Below are 15,292 nucleotides of genomic sequence, written 5' to 3'. Positions count from 1 at the left end.
TTGCTTATGACTCATGGGCAGCACTTCAACTGTTTATAACTTATCTGAGAAAATCAGTATATAGTCATTGTATTTAACAAGTTTAAAGGCTGGAATAGATTGGAAGGTAAAATGTGTTCAGTTAGCACAATCCAAATGCAAATTAGAGTGAGATGCATAATTAGAATTAGAGAAACAACATGCAATCTATTGGCCTGGATTTGAAGAAGTGGGAGATGATTATCCTACTCCTTTATAAACTTGCCCAACTTTCTAGATGATCACAGAAGGTCTCCTATGGGTATGCCTATCATCTGAAGTGAATTTAGTGGAACCTGGCATAAGATTGTGTTTGTGTAATAATGAGCGATAAGATGTGGCTCCATTGGGATATCCAATGCACCTGCTTTGCCTTCCCCATTTTGCCCTGTAATAACCTCTTATGAATTTCCTTGGAATATTGCATCTCAGACTTCTGGAAATGATTCCCCAAATTACCATAATCTTTTCACAATGAACCAGGAGACTTGTGGGGAACATACAATGGGTTTGCAAAGAGCCCCTGGCCCTTTGTTTCTATTTCACCTGATAAAATCTGGGTTATGTCTAGGAATGTTTCCTCTTCTTTGTCTTGCGGCACCCATTGAGGCCAGCATAACATCAAACATCCGGGCATCCCCTGAGCAACGTCCTTGCAGATGGCTAATTCTTTCACACCAGAATCACCTTGTGGTTTCTCATGTCGCTGCTGACATGAAAAAAACCCTTAAGCATCCATTGTTTATTTGAATTGACACCATTATACCCACTAGAAATAGAATAGAATTGTAGCATATCAGTTCTTTGGAGTGCTTTCTCAACTGACATCCTCTCTGGCCATTGAGAAATAAAACTCAGATTTTTGCCTTCAACTCGTCCATGTCTCAACTGGTCTGCTGGAATGCTTGACATGCTGGGCTCTGAGCCCGCAGCTCTTGCAGAAGCTGAAATCAACCAACATGAGAACCTACAAATAACAATAAAGTGTGGGCTTGAATAAAACCTCTCAGATTCATAAGAACCCTGTTCAAATTGGAAATCAATTTTAAAGTTTTCCAACATTGATCAAAAGCCCCTGCCCCTGTTCACTGGCCCATTCCTGCTAGCACTTGTCATCACCTTCTTCTCTATGGCAGAAATAGGTCTCTCGAGAATGACATCAATTTCAGAAAGATGTTTAGGGCATTGAGGTGGACTGGCACGAGGAGAACATTTTGCAAAGCAGTTAGATTAGCTTTTGTCTCCCCAGAACCTGGAGCATTATTCATTTATCAAAGATTTAAGAGAGCTCACAAACTCCATCTTTGTAATGCTCTCCTCTTACAGATTCATGAAAACTAATGTAAGGAAGAAGCTTAAAAACTCATTGATTTGATTGAAAATGTAATTATATTCCTTTGTGATAAAAAATCTCATGCTTTCATTGTTGTCCTGTTGGAATTTCTATTGTAGTCTTCATTTTACTGTATTGACTGAATGTTACTATACCAATTATTGCCAGCTATGTATAAGTGTATTATGTGACAATGTCTATTGTAAAAATATTTTATGGTGCAGTCCTGTGTGTGTCTGCTCTCACATACATCCTACTAAAAGTAGGAATGCCTATGAGTGCAGCTTTAATTATCATTAGAATGTGGTTATTACTATGACTATATGCCACTTGGAATATTTTTTTGTAGAAAGCTAATGTTTATTTATGTATATCTTTATATGTATATGTATATGTTTATTTATGTATAGGAGCCCCCTGTGGCGCAGCGGATTAAACTGCTGAACTTGCTAACCGAAAGGTCGGTGGTTAAATCCAGGGAGTGGGGCAAGCTCTCACTATTAGCACCATCTTCTGCAGTTCGAAAACATGCAAATGTGAGTAGATCAAGAGGTACCACTATGACGGGAAGGTAACGGTGCTCCATGCAGTCATGCCAGTCACATGACCTTGAAGGTGTCTATGGACAACACCGGCTCTTCAGCTTAGAAATGGAAATGAACACCAACCCCCAGAGTCGGACATGACTAGACATAATGCCAGGGGAAAAGCTTTACCTTTACTATATATTTCATATGCTATTGAAGTGTTTTCAACCTCTGGCTCTCTAGATGTTTTGAAATAATTTTTTAAAAATTAAGCTTTGTATTCAACCACTGCTTTATTGAAATCAATAGGTTTAAATTTCTGTGCTTGATATATTTGAAATGTTAGTAGCCTCAATACCCCCCCCCCCCCCCCCCACAGATAGGACATTTAATGATATAAACCACGTTGAATCCTTATAGATCTGTGTGTGATGCTTACTCCTTTTAATATATGTTAATCCGCAAATAAATCAAATATCTGCATCACTTATAAAAAAACATTTATGAGCCAGAGAAGCAGTGTACACACTGTTGCAGTCCTTGGTTTAAAAACATCTTAATAAATAAATCAAATCATAAACCAACACACCTGCACAGAACAACTTGCAAAAGAAACAAGACTAGCTGAAGCAAACCAGTAAGAAAATGATGCTAGGGATGTCGAGAAGACTCTATATTCCAGGCTTCTTTAGCAGAAAAAATGTGCAGAATTTGGAAATTTTATTCTTCTGAAAGCCTTGGTCCAGTTTTTTTTATATTAGTTTAAACAACATGAGTTTAATTAAACTATAGACAAAAAACTCAAAGATAAAACGAAATCCAAAGGAAGGATTTCTCAATAATGTGTTCCTGATTTCCTTTTTTTTTTTTTTACAGAATGCCAAACACAAATGTGCACCTACACACTCACACAGAGAGACATACATACACAGAAGAGAAGAGAGCGAGCTCCAACAAATAAACACAAACTTGAATAAGCTCTTTGTGTATTAGTTCAGTCTCTTGGGGAGAGACATTGCAATATATCCAGCATCTTAGCTTCGGTACTGCGTTGCTGTTCTCTCCAAATGCTCCGCAGGAGTTCAAAGCAAGGGAAGTCAAATGGTTCCTTAGACCAGTCCTCTTGAGGTTATTAAGGTTTTACAAGCCACAAACATAGATGTGTTTCAGCTCCACTCCAGTCTTCAAAACTGGACAGCCTAGGGGAAAAGAAAGGAAACAAAAAAGAGAGAGTATTGGATGCATTCCAGTCTGTGTTTTCTCTTATTCCTCCCCCCCCCCCCTAAGGTCACAGTTCACACTGTTACACAAGAATGCAGATAGGAAGTAATGTGTTAGGGCTACATTAACAAAAGTGTAATCACAGAAGAGACATGGGTGGTAGCAGCAACATTTAGCTCACAACTACACAAACCCAATATTCCACTGCACTCATGCTATCAACTGATAACAGAGATATGCTGGCTTTAGTACTTTTGATATCGCTCCTCTCTTCAATCACGCAGTTGCGCTGTTATGCCAATTCATGGTTCCATAATTGTACTTCTGCATACCCTCATAACATTGCCTTCCTGCACTATTGCACTTACATTATTTCTCATCATTTTCTTAGTACACTTGTGCAATCCCAGCATTCAAAAATAAAAAAGACAAATCTAAATATAAAAGTATACAAAAGTGGAAAAACAGCAAGTTTTTGAATAATGAAGAGGAGGACAGAAAGGTGGAGAGGAGAATCCCATCCCCTGATGTCACTTACTGACAGCATACTGAGGTATAATAAGTTTTGTTTTCCATATTGAGAGTGACTTGAGAAATTGCAAGCCACTTCTAGTGTGAGAGAATTGGCTGTCTGCATGGACGTTGCGTGGGGGACGCCTGGATGTTTTGATGTTTTACCATCCTTGTGGGAGGTAAAAACATCAAAATATAGTTTGCTCTCACTCAGTTCTCTATGGGTCAGGTTAGATGATATGTCTATCTCATTGTTTGTGGAGGTGCTCAGTTGCGGAAATATACCTGTCTGTTGTATCATATTATTTCCATTCCTTATGTAGTTTGTCTTTAGTGTGCTTTGTTTTGTGATTTGTCAGTGAAGGAAAACATGGGCCTAATGTGCAAGTCTGATTCCTTTCATACACCTTTCTGATGAAATCCTATTGTGGGATGGGAAACAGGTAACCCATAGGCAATAGCCCACCTGCACCTCAGTATCTAATTTAACCACATATCTTCACATTGTATTGCCTATCATGCTGAGAGAAAGGAAAATATTATCCCAAATCCTATGTTTCTTCACCATCTGACTGCATGGGAATACACATGGCCTGCCTGCCTGTGGCCCACCATTGACCAGAATTTAATTTACAAGCTTTTCAGATATGACATTAAACCTCCTTTTCCAAGCAGGACTGACTTAACTCAGATTGTAAATATGTATAATTACTTCCTCCCACAAAGGAAAGCCTCCATTTAGACTCCTTTCCCACTGCTCCTTCTCTGCATTTCCCCCTCCCCACAGTTATTATTTATCTAATTACAATGACATTCTGCAGAAAAGCCAGGGTTTGGCTTCCAGCCCTGGAGCACTTTGAAGATCTTCAAAGTTTGGCATAGGCTGAGCAGAGCAATGTCTGTGAGCTTATGTGCAGATACAAGGATTGCAACAGGCACTGCAGGGAAGAAAAGGCACACAACACCCTTTAATCAGTTCTACAAATCTGTATCTTGTGCATTCAGAAATCCCTTCTTTCTCCTAAGCTTACATGGATCAGTACAGTATTGAGTTATCTGAGACCCTTGGGCTGAAAAAAGATAAAGGAATTAGAAAATGCAAAATTAGTCAAAACTAAAACACACAATTTTCGCAATCCGAAATCCAGGATTCAGTTGGCATTTTAAAGCCAGAAAAGATATTTAGCCCTATCTTCTCTTGGCACCCTTTTCATACCAACAGCAGGCAGACCTATTACCACCCCAGCCTTGTGCAAGAAGTTCTCCATATCCGTTATATATGACATCAGATGGGGGAAAATTCGGAGGGATGTGCAGGTTCGCCTTCTTTTTTTTGCCACAGAGTCCATTGACTCCCATTCCACGATGCACAGCTACTTCCGGCGAGGCTCCGCGGTAAAACGGAAGGTGAACCACTGCAGTGGCAACAAGGGAGGCTTCTCATATTCAATTGAGATCAATGGGGAGAAGCCGGGCAGCCGATGCTTCTCCCCATGGGATGGGGCAATGGGTGAGTTGGGCAATGGAGGGCATGGGGTGATGGGTTCCCCATGTCCCCCAACGGGCATTGCTGGATTCACCACGATCCGTAGCAATTCTGGTGGCCCATCTGATGAGGTCATCAGTTGGGATTTCAAGGTAAAAGGTATCCAGAATTGGTTCAGAAGTGGTTCAGATGCAAAAATGTAATTCAGTATCAAGGCCTTCAAGTGAATTTGTCATTAAACCCTTGTTTCAAATGAAGTCAAATCGTATTATCCCTCTACCCACTCAGACTGGTTTATATCTCAACACAAATCTGATTGGGAAATTATACTTCTGGAAGATGATCAGGATCTTTGTTATGTTTTCACAGTAAAGTTTCCCTTTTTACGTGGCTTTGACAAGTAGGTGTATGTGAACCGACATTAAACTTTTCTAAAATACACATTCAAACCAAGGAAATAATGTGGCTTTTGCACCCCTTTTCTCTGCCTTCCAATTCTGTGAATCCATCTCCCTAAAGCAAACCTTTGGCACAAATCTCTCAGCATTGAAATACAACAGAAAAAAAAGAAAACTCATTTGCATTTGTTGCCCAAACATTCAAATTACAGTGGGAAATCATGTATGAGAATGTTATGGGAATTAAAGTATTAATGGGGCCTTATTAAAAGGTCAACTTAGAACTGCTCACTGATCTGAATGTTCACAGCACAACACTGCCAAAAAAAGCCAAACAAAAAAGGCATCTCAGAGGCCATAAGACCTCATCACACTTATTAAGTGTCCCAAAACACTTGCCAGACCCCACCTCCAACCGGCATGTTAGTGTCCTAGGACACTTCCTCTTCAACATGGGAAGGCTCCCATGTTGTGCTGGCATCAATGAAGCCAGCACACTTCTTCCCTGGTGTGATGGGGGAAATATTGCCACATCTGCCATTTTGCCACACTTGCTGGTGAAATGGCATGGTAGGGGGGCTGTGATAAGATTCACTGCCTACTTCTCTCCTGCCCCTCTTCTCCTTTTCTACAGGAGCTCAGTGAAATTGCAAACACTCCCATGATCATTACACAATTGGCAATTTATGTCAACACGGTCCTGGCCCATACCACCAAGTGAAATAATGAACACATTAATGTGTTAGAATAGGGGTCTATTCTTTTTAAGCAGTGGGCCGGTCCACAATCCTTCAGACTGTTGAGGGATTGAATTATCATTTGAAAAAAAAAATACTAATTCCTATTCACACCGCAAATGTCTTATTTGCAGTGCAAAAAAAACCCAAACAAATCCAACAACAACAATACAATATTTAAAAATAAAAACAATTAAAACCAACATAAACCTATTAGGATTTCAATGGGAAGTGTGGGGCTGCTTCTGGTCAATGGGATAGTCAAGTTGATGAGGATTGTTGTTGTTGTGTGCCTTCAAGTCATTTCAGACTTTGGGCGAGCCTAAGTCTAAAACTGAGAGCGGGAGGCCAGGTAAATGACCTTGGAGGGCTGCATCCGGCTCACAGGCCTTAGTTTGGGGACCCCTGTGTTAGAGGGATTCGGTGTAACAGAAAATATCAGAGTAATAGACTAGATTTCTTCCAAAGTATAGATTCCTATCAGGATCACACAAGGCAACAAGTTCTAAGTGGAGACATCAGACTAAAAAGTATCCATACCCTTCGGGGAGAAAGGGCTGTGCCAGCAGAATTAAATTTGAGGGTGATGTAGAAGCTTGGAAAGGAAGTTATTGGGTAGTAGCAGTAGTGGGAAGTGCCACTGGTGGAGAATCTCCTGGAGACAATGGCAACAGTACCATAGCTACCTCTTGCAAGTACCATACAGAAGAAGGCACCTGAAAACCCCACTTGAATGTCTTTCATCATCAAAGCCCCATGAAGTGACCATCCAAAATGAAGCAAGACAGTGTAAGAAGATGAGACTCCCAGAATGGAAAGCACTCAACCAGCTACTAGGGAAGGACAAGTATGAATAATTCTAATGATGTAACTGAAGCAGAAGAGTGACTTAACATACAATTTATTAATTGCAAATACATTCTTTAGGCAACCATACAGGCAATTATATATGTGGACATTACTGGATGAGTGATACAGAAATAAAGTGGATACTATAATTGAATGCAGAAGACGAGGAAACACCATTCTCTCTATAAAGAAAAAAAAGGAGATGACTGAAGCATGCAGCATGAACTATATCTATATCTGTATTTGTGTCTATATATATTTATTTATTTACAACATTTATATTCCGCCCTTCTCACCCCAAGGGGACTCAGGGCGGATCACATTGCACGCATAAAGGCAAACATTCAATGCCATAACACAGAACAGAGACAGAGAGAAGTCTGTTCGTGACAGACATAATATCTCCCAAACCACTTCACCAATTGCTACAACATTTAACACAATGCAGCATACGAACTGGCAAGTGTTTTAAGCTATTCACACTATACAAATGACACACCAGAGACAGGTAAATTAGCAGAAGATACGCAACAAAGCCTCACCACTACAACAGCAATAACATGGAGGAGGGAGCATTGGTGTCGCTCCCCGTTTCAAGAGGCCACGTCCCCTGTTTGCAACTCCATCCCTCTCTATAGGCTTATAGAGATCATCGGGATACAATATAATAATAACCATAATAATATAAAATAATATTAATAACATAATATATAATTATACAAAATAATATTAATAAAAGGAAGTGACTCACAGGGACGGGAAGGGAGGCATTTAGGAAGAGCCTCCTATTGCTTAGGGAGGGAGGGCCTCTTTGGAGCCCCACCCACCCATAAACAAGAACTGCAACAGCAATAACAGGGAGGAGGAGGCATTGGGGTTGCTCGCTGGGCGGAGCCTATGGCCTCTCCTTTCAGGAAAATAACACAGAGGCATGGCCTATGAGGTAGCCACACCCCCTGTCATTCTCCCCAAGAGGAGGGCAGAGAGAGAAAAAAAATCTATATCCATCCATCCATCTGTCTATCTATATTTACATTCAGGGGCAACAACAACAACAACAATAATAATAATAATAATAATAATAATAATAATAATAATAATAATAATAAACTTTATTTATACCCCGCCACCATCTCCCAGTGGGGACTCTGGAAATACATTAACAATATACACAGTTTAAAACACAAGAAGATGATAAAACAGAAGTTAAAACAAAGGTTTATACAACAGTAATAATATCAAACAACCACCAATGAAAATCTTTAGAATTCTACGGTTTGCATCTAGATACAGATTGCTTCTCACATGAACAATAATATGTTCCATGTTCCAGAGTCAGCAAACCACACAATCTCTAAATCTGCACAGACAATGGATCAATCAAAAATATTGCCTACCCACAAGCATTGTGAAATCACATATATCTGAAACCTGCTCTTTTCTTTCCCATTTGACCAGACTATGCCCAGCAACATGTGGCCGGGTACAGCTAGTGTATGTGTGTGTGTGTGTATACACACACACACACACACACACACACACACATATATACACACACACACACACACACACACACACATACATATACAGAGAGAGAGAGAGAGAGAGACAGACAGGCAGACAGAGACAGAGAGAGAGAGAGAGAGAGAATAAAGTTGAAGAAGAATATTAAATCAATCATGGTGTCAGAATACAATCTAAAGAATATTTTTACAAAATGTAAGGACCATGCACTAGTAAAACAAATTGATTGCTAACCAAAAGAAATATGGACCAAATTGCAAGAGAAGAATGCGAAAGAATTCAATCTGCAGCCAAACAGAAAGAGAAGCCTCACTAGATGGCTCATGAAACCCTTCAAACTGTTGAGGACAGATGAAAGGCAAAGGTAAGAGGTAACAAAATTAAAATTGGTTTCCTGAATAAAATGGATCAGAGACTTGTAAATATGGATAATATAATAATCAGTGCAAAGAAATACAGTAGGGCTAATAACAGGAGGTGTTTTTGGAGGTCTGCATTTTCATGTCTCAAGATAGGGCAATTGTCTTTATTAATAAATTTGAAAAGTGGACAATTTTTGAAAAAAGAAAGAAAGAAAGAAAGAAAGAAAGAAAGAAAGAAAGAAAGAAAGAGAAAGAAAGAAAAAAAGAAAGAAAAAAAGAAAGAAAGCCATTATCTTATATAACTAGCTGCTAGGCTATTTCAAGGCACAAAATATTCCTTCTTTAGTTGGCTGGATACCTAAACTCTCAAATGTCATGATCCCAGAAGAGATTACTGCTATTATAACAAATCTGGGTGGATATGCATTATTGACATTTTTTTTAATGACTAGAATTACTTTATCCCTTACCAAGAACGTGTTCCAAAGGAATCATGTCAGCACCTGAGATTGATTTGAGCTGGATCTCTTTTATACCTTTTTGTTTAAGAATCTCAGACAACCATAGGGGATAAACTTGTTGCATGCTCCTCCTTGTTTGAAACACTGTTTCTTCATTGCTTTTGTCTTTCCTATCTGGAGTTCTGAATCCCTGTTGTCTTACATCCTGGGTCAGAGCCAAAGCTGCCTGACCTCATCCTGTCCCTCCTTGCAGTATGTCTCAGAGCACACAAAGTAATAAATCACCCGCTCTCTTTTCTTTTATTTGAGGAAAGAAAAGTTTGGCTAATTTTGAAATATGCCTCTTCCTCCCAGTTACAAAATGCAGATATAGCACACGTGGACAAATTACTTTTTTCCCTGGTTGGAAGGTGGTAAATCATCAGCTGTTGCTAATTTTCATTTCTGCCTTCTCTCAGAAGACACATATATGAGATGCTTTCTTGAAAAAAGTATGTGGCTACCAAGAGCTTAATGAACAACTCAAAGCATTTGAATGTTAACGGTATAACGGGCAACTGCACAGAGCCAAGAAATAGTTTTCCTGAACCCCAACCCTGCCTTTCTCCAAAAAAGTTACAAAACCTTAATTTTCCTCTACAGTCTCCCTCAAAACAATAACAGGAAGTGATGCCACAACACTATATTGCCATGATGATAGGGGCTGCACAGATATTTTGGGATCATAGAGGCTTATGGAGGTGAGATGAGAACAGCTTCATGTGTTTGGGGGGCTTCTGCCAGATTTGATACCAAAACTGCTTGAAGATTGTAAATAAAAACATTTTTGGAGATTTAGGGGAACTGGTGGAAAGTTTTAGGGGCCACAAAAAGTGGAGTCTGGAGACCACATGTGGTCCACCAGCTACCCTATGCCCATCTCTGCTTTAGACTATCCTTCTGAGATGTTCCCTGCTCTTTCTGCATGATTTATCCAAGGAGATATTCGGAAAACACTGTGTACTGATCAAATGGTATAGTACAATGTATAATACCTAAGAGATCAAAGTATACATAGGGATACTGTCAATTCCCATCATGCCCCTTTACCCTGTATTTGGCATCTTAAGGCAAGCTCTCCCCCTTGTAATGAGCATCTTCATCCAGGAAAACGATTTCACCATCCTCAGAAACCAACACCTCGACCTCAAAACTATATTTAGACTTTCAAAAAAAAAAACACCCCTTTCTAGTGAATATCCAAAAAACACTGTAAATAGCATCTGACTTCCCAATGAAGAACAGTCTACTTACACTGTTAAAGAAGTCAGTGCCCGGCGAGCATCCACTAAACCAGAGCAGTCAGAACAGAGCTCCCCAGGTAGAAGACAATGCATTCATAGGTTTATTAATGATTCAGCCAAAAAAGATGCAAGTACAAGCAAATTGATTCCAAAGGTACAAGCATAAACTCACATGACATCTTATGCAGTTCTGACAGCTATTTAGACTTCCTGCTTCCTCCCCCGATTGCCTGGAAAAGAGGCAGGCTAGGATCTGTGCCCAGATTGGCTGGAGTGCCTGTGGTGGGAAGAATGGCAGCTGGGGATTGGTTTGTTCAAGGAACCGATCTATTGTAGAGACAATAGATGGAAGGGCAAAATCCATGAGGAAACAATGGTGCAGATATGCTTATAAATCTCTGATTAACTCAAGTGTCCAGTTCCGTATGAGACAAAGGTACAAGACTCAGAAGACAAAGGTGGTGATTTTAGACAATCAAGGACTTGGCTGTCATAATAGAAAATTAATGAGTGTACCTCTACTAAGCCCCTTCTTCTGTGGGAGCAGCAGACTATAAGCCTCAAGTTAAATGGATGGACATCCTGAGCTTATTTTGCTGATAAAGAAAGTAATCTATCCACATATATACACAATGGTCCTGATAGCTATCTGGCTTGGGAAAGGCCTGGAGGGATCCTGACCATGGTCCCCTTTCCCAAGATATTATGCAAATGGAGTCATGGAGAGGTGGCTGCCTTTAAGTTACATTTTGATACATATATTGGAAGCAATTTATATACTTCATATATAAGGAATTGACACAGTATGCAGTATATAAAAGATGCCAGTTATACAAAATCATCAAATTGATATATTTTATTAAAGGGTTTAGTATTGTTAGTTTGTAGGGTAGAGCTGCTACTAGGTCTGCTCTGGAACTTCTAAAGCTTTGGCATTTCACAACTCTGGATCTCCAGAAAACATTTTAATAAAAAAGAAAAAATCATTTTTTTTGTTTTGAGTGTCTTGGTGTATTATAAATTTGGGGGGGGGGGGTGTGTGGAGGATGTGTATCATGGCATAACAATAACATGAAGAAAGAGGATGCAAAGGCAACAATAAATTGCAACACCTACCAAAAATGAAGGAAATGTACTGAGATGGCATATACTTCTCTGGACTAGTTTAGAAATGCCCCAAGTTCCCATCCTTTAAAAGGTATCAGTTCTGAGTAGTGCTCATTGACTGAACATATAACTTCCTTCCATGCTTTAGGGCTGAATAATATATTAATGTTCATGATTCATATCAATCAATACATTTGGTAACATTGATTTCTTATTGGTGTTGTCTTCAGGTTGTGTCCAAACTATAGCAACTCTATCACAGGGGTTTCTTGGCAAGAGTTCTTCAGAAGGGGTTTGTGATTACCTCCCTCTGTGGCTGAGAGAGTGTAACTTGCCTCAGATTACCTAGTGGGTTTCATAAAAAAAATTGGAATGTGAGTCCTAGTCTCCAGGATCCAGCACTCAAAGTATTACATTGCGTTGACTTCTTGTATGTTGAAAATGTGGAGAGAGAAGGATATGTCTTCTTTCTGTTGAATTTATCCATATCAGCTTGTCCTTGACCAATGTGAATAGTTCTCATAGCATATGGTAAAGGTAAAGGTTTCCCCCTGACATTAAGTCTAGTCGTGTCTGACTCTGGGGGTTGATGCTCATCTCCATTTCTAAGCCGAAGAGACACCTCCAAGGTCATGACTGCATGGAGCATTAGCATGGTTAGGTCATAAAACAACAATCCAGTAAAAATGGCTCCTTGAGTCATAAGTCCAACTCAGATATGATGACCACAGTAGACTGGACTCTTATAGGTGTAAAAGGCCTTATAGAAAGAATTTGGGGAATTAGCTTACTGCCATTTTAAGTAGGCAATGAGTTGCATGTCAGTAAACTGAGAAGGAATGTATCGATTGCTGCCTGGAAAGAGAGGGGAGGAGGCAGAGTCAAGGGGAAGATGTAACCTTATAAGGAAAGGTTTGGGGAGGAATGCCAGCTCCTGACAATCAGGAATAGATATAGCTAGTGAATCTATTGTCTACTAGTACTGTTGAGTTTATTGATTCCACTGGATGTCCTAATTTTGTGCAAAATAGTCTAATGAATCCTTGTTTTCTAACCTTCTAAACTATAAGTTAGTAGAGTGAGTAAAAGTTGGGGCGCCCAAGAAAAGGTGCCATCTAGGCAAGATGAAGAAAGAAGTCTTCCAGCAGGGACAAATGTCTGGAAGTAGTAGCACTGGTTCTTCTACATCAATGGCTCTCAACCTGGGGTCCCCAGATGTTTTTGACCTAGAACTCCCAGAAATCCCAGCCGGTTTACCAACTGTTAGAATTTCTGGGAGCTGAAGGCCAAAAACACCCGGAGACACCAGGTTGAGACCCATTGCTTTACATCTTGATATTTTAAAATGATACTTCTATCATCATACAACATTTCAAGCTTTGCCCTCTCCTTTGGCACTTTATTTTAAAAAAATAATTGTTCATAGCCAAAAGGCGTTTTTGTTAAAGCTGATACATTTAGTCATTCCATGAATTGTGATAACTGAAGCTAGCATGTATAATCCTTCACAATTCTTTTTTTTATTTTAAAGATATTTTCCTTCTTTTCCTCATTTTCTGCCTTTTTGTGCCTGATTTTATTTTATTTTTTAATTCTCTCTAGAGTCATAGTGAAGAATCACTAAGTTTGGAAAGATGTAACACCTGTGCATCTTAGGAAAGGCCAGTCTTTCCAAGAACAGAAATCTCCTGCTTTTGTGGTAAGGATTAGGCTTTTTTAAAAAAACCTCCAGATTTATAGTGCCAAAAGGGTAAAACTGTACACACAGGCACTCATTTCCTGTGTGAGTTGAAGCATTAGACTGAAGTAGGCTGTTTGCAGAGGGATTACGAGTGCCTCTCTGAGAGAGAGAGAGAGAGAGAAAAACACAGACAGCAATATCATCATTACACTTTGTCATTTTAGCATAAGCCTCAAGGAGGGAGAGAAGTGGCACAGGGAGAGGACAGAAGGAGGCTCTTTGAAGGAGACAACTATCTAGAAAAGCATCTGGAAAGTTGGAGAGGGTCGAACACAGCCCCAGCTAACACCACAGCCCACAGCACAAGCACAGCACCCACACATGAACTGAAGTGTGCTATCTTTTTATTGAAAAGTTTTAAGTCTGGAAAGTGTGTGAATGGAGAAATATCAAGAAACATTCAGGATCATCTTTAAATAGTACATTATAAATAATAGGTATAAATAACTAGTTTGGGGAAGTTCCTAGCTAGTGAGCTGACTGGGAATTTGAATAATTGCAAGTGAAGATGTTCTAGGTGTCAAAGGTCCATTGTATCATACCACTTGGTAGTGAACTAGTTGCAGATACATTTTGCAGATAGAGTAAGATGTCTATATCCACAGTGGATACATGCCCAACCTGACAGTGGTTACCTGAAACTGCAGAAACAGCCAATTGCCCATTAAATTAGCTTACATCTGGTTCCAGTATACCATAGATTAAATATGTGGTTGGGGGAAAGGGTGATGGGGGTGGAGTTGAGGGGTGTTAACGATGAATATGTTATCGAAGAGAAGGAAGTATTAAAAATGAAGTGTGTATAAGTATGAGCACCAATGGAAACTGTGTATAAGCAAGATGTTGTAACAACAATAAAAATATTGTGAAGAGCAACAATATACCATAGATATGTGTTGGAGGATCTCGAGCAGTGGTTCTCAGCCTGGGGTCCCCAGATGTTTTTGGCCTTCAACTCCCAGAAATCCTAATAGCTGGCAAACTGGCTGGGATTTCTGGGAGTTGTAGGCCAAAACCATCTTGGGACCCCAGGCTGAGAACCACTGACCTAGAGAGTTCTAGAGAAGTACCTTCTAGGAACATGCTAGGTTTTCTAAAACAATGTTATTGTAACTTATGAGGAAACATACCATGGAATTGCCTGGAGAGCCCAGCAAATTCCTAGATAGACCATTTTTCTCCAAGCACTGAGTAAAACCACAGATATGGATTTCACAGTTAAGGGGATCTTACTGGAAGTCATCAGCATCGACTTGGAATGGGGTGCCTTATTGGCAGGATCTTTGAATGTATCTGTTTATGAAGAGTATGTTTTAAGAACTTGCACAGCCCAGGGATGATGATGATGATGATGATGATGATGATGATGGTGTTCTTTGTTGTTGTTTTTGTGATTCATTATTATTGCATCATCACTGTGCATGGTGCTTTATATGAAAAAAAATGAATAACTAGTTCCTTCCCCTAAGGTTTACAGTCCAAAATTGTGACACGCAAGGAAAGGAAATGGCAGAGGGAGATAAGTGCCTGCTTCTTCACTCCCACTGGGGCCAAGGCAGTGGCATTTGGGATAGAGAGAAGGCCTTTTATCTGATTCTTGAATAGGACCCCTTACAAAAGGCTACCCACTTGCATGTTGGATGCTTGTCCTGCTTGATTTATTAAGACTGCATGGAAAATGATGCATGAAGTCTTAAGCAAGTACTGCTGAGTCCTGTCCAGTAGATAATTT

The 15,292-nt window shown here is 39.7% G+C and overlaps 1 protein-coding gene across 1 annotated transcript in view; it reads right to left on the bottom strand.

The window, feature by feature from the left end:
• Positions 1 to 2,299: 2,299 nt before the first annotated feature.
• Positions 2,300 to 15,292, bottom strand: part of twist2 (twist family bHLH transcription factor 2) — a 40,223-nt gene continuing 27,230 nt past the window's right edge. Inside the window, exon 2 of the mRNA XM_003215141.4 lies at positions 2,300 to 3,077. The gene's annotated coding sequence lies outside the window, so the exon portion shown is untranslated. The remainder of the gene's footprint in view (positions 3,078 to 15,292) is intronic.

Source organism: Anolis carolinensis, chromosome 1 (genome assembly GCF_035594765.1).
Source record: "Anolis carolinensis isolate JA03-04 chromosome 1, rAnoCar3.1.pri, whole genome shotgun sequence".
Classification (NCBI taxonomy): domain Eukaryota; kingdom Metazoa; phylum Chordata; class Lepidosauria; order Squamata; family Dactyloidae; genus Anolis; species Anolis carolinensis.
This window is presented reverse-complemented; position numbering and strand designations above follow the sequence as displayed.